The sequence below is a fragment of the Saccoglossus kowalevskii genome, chromosome 4 (assembly GCF_978046115.1).
Source record: "Saccoglossus kowalevskii chromosome 4, keSacKowa6.1, whole genome shotgun sequence".
Taxonomy (NCBI): Eukaryota; Metazoa; Hemichordata; class Enteropneusta; family Harrimaniidae; genus Saccoglossus; species Saccoglossus kowalevskii.
The window spans coordinates 13,139,179-13,143,520 of record NC_140644.1 but is presented as its reverse complement, the minus strand read 5'-3'; the positions used below and the strand labels follow the sequence as shown (position 1 = coordinate 13,143,520).

Sequence of the window (4,342 nt, the reverse complement as noted above, 5' to 3'; positions counted from 1 at the left end):
TACATTCATCGAAGAACGAATTTTCACCAGGGTTCCAACTACTTGGTACGTGCATGCCCTTCTCGGTCATCTGAGATGTGTACTGATCAGTTTGAGAATATAAAGAGGATTTCAAATTCACATAATAGTAATGGTCACACAATTTTATTTAGCGAATATCGCAACTATAATTTGAAAATTACCAACTGGAAAATCTTGTTGTGAACATGGTCAAACGCAATGTTCATTCATTCATTCATTCATTCATTCATTCATTCATTCATTCATTCATTCATTCTTATCTTGTTGGGCTAATGTGACTGAATAGATGTTCGGTTGTTCCGGACGCCCTGAGTGAGACTTTTCTGATCGGTGGGTACTAGTACTGGCAGTGAAGAAAGTGTTCTCACTACAACATTCTCGGCAGTAACCGTCAGCCATAACGTCTGTATTCGCTTTCTTGGTGTGCTCAAAATATTGATGGAATAAACAACTGGACGTTGTTTCAGGAGTTCGTAGATCCACAGTCCCTCCATCCATGTCTTTTTACCTCCATGCTCTATCCGATAAACTATTATTTAATTTTATATTCATGGAGCCTAGTTAACTATTACGAACTATGATAATTATATATTCGTGAAGACGAGTTAACTATTATGAACTGTGATAAATATATTTACGTCAGGCCTAGTTGAAATCTATGGTAGTTATATCTACAAATATATCTGCCCCTCTCACACACAGATAAACTATCTAAATTAAGGAGATTCGCTACTAATAAATATTAGCCGTGAATGAAGGATTGAAATAGGAGTTATATTAATAGATCTATAGTATTCTCGGTGCGTTAATGCATCGAACTACGGTACCCACTAAAATGTACCGCCCCACACAAATACAACAAAACAAAACAAACCAACTAAATTAAGAGGGTTCGCTACACATGTATTTATTAGTCATGCGTACGAGTTTTTAAGTCCAGGGCACACGACATCTAATATTTAAACATGAAGCAATATGCAAATGAAACGAGGGTCAGAGTACAAATTTCCGACACAATGACTGTATAGTAGTCACTAGAAAAGATGTTGACCTGTTTGTGGTATTTTACCATCATTAATCCGTTTCAGTTTTATACACGCCATATTTAGAAATTCTCCACATAACATATAGAACAAAACAACAATAACCCTAATAGACACGAAGTTATATAGTGACTTAAATATGAAATACAGATGCCTACGGCCATACCACGTAGAATGCACCGGTTCTCGTCCGATCACCGAAGTTAAGCTGCGTCGGGCGTGGTTAGTACTTGCATGGGAGACCGGCTGGGAATACCACGTGCCGTAGGCTTTTTCATTATCTCTCTCTCAATTTTATCTTTTTCTCTCATTTTCACATCCCATTTTCATATTTTCTCTTCATAAAATATTTTACTTGCCCTCAAACTATTATTTTCACACTTTTTTTGCCAACAAATTTGTTTTGCCTTTCAAAACCAATAACCACAAGAGGGCGCCCCACCACGCCGATCAACAACTTGACTCGTCATCAGTATCAATTTCACATTCTGTGAAAATTTACCCTTAAGTGCAACCATTTTCGACACTTGTTTCTCACGGAAAATAAACCCATTCTACACTGTGGCGCTGTATTTTTTCCAATTTCTCACTGATATTTGTTGGATTGCAAACATGGTGATATTAGAAGAAACCAACTTGAATAGTCTTTGATCACTGTTTATACGTTTCACAAATAATTATTGTTGTGTATTTTTTTTCATAAAAAGATTACATCTGTGTAACATTTTCAATTCTAGGCAACTACTACAAACTATGATTAAAATTATATCTACGTCTAGCCTAGTTAACTCGTATAACTCGTTAAGACTAGTTAACTATTATGAACTATGCTAACTATATTTACGTCAGGTCTTGTTAACTATTATAACCTACGATAATTATATTTTCATGAAGACTAGTTAATTATAATGAACAATGCTAATTATATTTACGTCAGGTTTGAGGGACTGTGGTAGATAGTACAATTCCTCAGTATGTACCACTAGTTTTGAGTTATCTGGTTGCTGTGATGCCTATAAACCAAGCTATATAAGACGACATATATAATGAATTTTGCTTCATCTGTGTACGCGAGTGCAAAATGAATGTACTTTTGTTGGATTACACCATCAAATCAGCCATTTTATTTTGTTCAACCCCGTTTGTAGGTTGTCACGTTACAACCACTGACTAACGTAGTCCACCAAATACACACCACAAACTGCGGAAGATTTGAAACACGGTGAAATGCTGAAAAGATTGGTGGCGCTGGGTGCATTGCCTGTATGCAAAAGCATATGATCGCATTCTCAGAACACTGGCGGATCCAGAAATTCGGTAAGGGGGGGGGGGTGATTTGACCTCCGGTGGGCAGGGTTTGTCAATTGATTTGTCAATTTTTTTCCCCGGGCTGGGGGGTGGGGTAGGGCTGGCACACCTACCCCTAAATCTGTGTGTGATAAACCAAATTTATAAAGATTAGCTTTTTTTCCCCCATTTTTGTTGCGTTTACATCTAAAAGTACATGTCATTACATAACATTATTTTGTATATAATTTACAGCAAATATAGAACAAATGTATTAAATTTCTAAGATAAGATATTCAAAAGAAAGTTCCACCATCATGTTCAGTTGTTGGATTCACACACAAAGTGGTTGGGTCAGCAAAATATCTGGTGATGAAAGCACAACGTGCATTAGGTATTCTTAGGCAAACTATCACTTTACATAACCAAACTCTTTCTATTAGTAATGCTTTACAGCTTTTTAAAAGTACAGTCTTACCGATCTTAATGTATGGCTCAGAAATTTGGGGGGCTTTTACCTTCAAGATTTACAAATCTAAACAGGATGATCAAATTGATACAAAAAGATTTGTTAATAATCTCTTTAATGACAGATCACAATTTGAGCAACTTCACATTAAGTTCTGTAAGAGTGTATTAGGAGTGCACAGACGTTCAAGTAATATTGCTTCTAGAGCTGAACTTGGAAGTTATCCTGTTATTACTGAAATATGTGCACAATTATTTAAATACAAGAAAAGAATTGAAAACAACACCAGCAATTGCAGTCGCTTAGTACATTGTGCTTACATCTCAGAAACCAAAATCAAAGGTAATACATGGGCAACATTTGTAAATAAATTACAGGAGATAACTAAAACTGGTGATGCTGATGACAATACTCTGCTTAAGTCAAAATTAAAAGAAATCTATGTTGAAAAAGTTTGGCTACCAACAGTCCAGACAACCCAAAACAATAAATTACGTACATACACTCAGTTCAAACCTACATATAAATTTGAACCATATTTGAATCAAGTAAAAAATGCACAACATAGAACCAGCTTCACCAAATTTAGGATATCTGCACATACCCTACCAATTGAAAAACTTAGATATCAAGGGATACCTCCAGAGGAAAGAAAGTGCCAACTTTGTAACAATGGGGCTATTGGCAATGAAATCCATGCACTTTTAGACTGTAACAATACTGGAATAACAAATGCTCGTACTGAATTTCTGAATGTAGTTAGCATTTATAATGAAAGTATCCTTAAACTATCAAAACAACAAATGTTTACAAAAATTTTAAGTTCGAGAGATGGGTTCATTGCCAATAGTGCTAGCAAATTTATTGACCGCATACTATTTTACTATAAGTAATTTTACTTAGACTTTAGTTATTTATGTTTTTTCTTTGTCTCGTGTGTGTACTTGTGTTTTATTATATTTAATGTCTTTTGACCACAGATAATGTAACAAAATATATTATTTAGTGTCAAATAAAATATACTATACTATACTATTATCATATACCATATATTGTCCAGCACAATTCCCTGTATCACACTCGGCTCAACACACTCTGTTTCATCAATCTAAACAATGGTGTCTGCGGTCATGCCGTGGTAAAATTGTAAGGTATATGATAAAAGCTTTATGGACTAGATAGGGCTTTTGTTGCCCTTGGTCATACGGCTTTTGTTGCCCTTGGTCATACGGCTTTTGTTGCCCTTGGTCATACGGCTTTTGTTGCCCTCGGTCATACGGCTTTTGTTGCCCTCACAAGTTCAGGTGCTCCTGCCGCACAACCTTGGGCTGCAAAACCCATATCCAGATCATAAAGAATAATAATGTTATGAAGGAGACTTTGTCGATGATACGACTGGTGCACACTCATTGCGCATACTTTGCGGTAATAACGTCACAGTACGTGAACGTCTTTGCCGTTTGTCTCTTCTATGCATACCGGATCAAACCTGACATGAGAAAACACAGTCTCTGTAGCAATA

General features: G+C 36.0%; 1 non-coding gene across 1 annotated transcript; it reads left to right on the top strand.

Moving 5' to 3' along the window:
• Positions 1-1,216: 1,216 nt before the first annotated feature.
• LOC144350894 (5S ribosomal RNA) lies at positions 1,217-1,335 on the top strand. The gene has a single exon (XR_013420375.1). It is a non-coding gene; the product is annotated as a 5S ribosomal RNA (ribosomal RNA).
• The last annotated feature ends 3,007 nt before the right edge of the window (positions 1,336-4,342 follow it).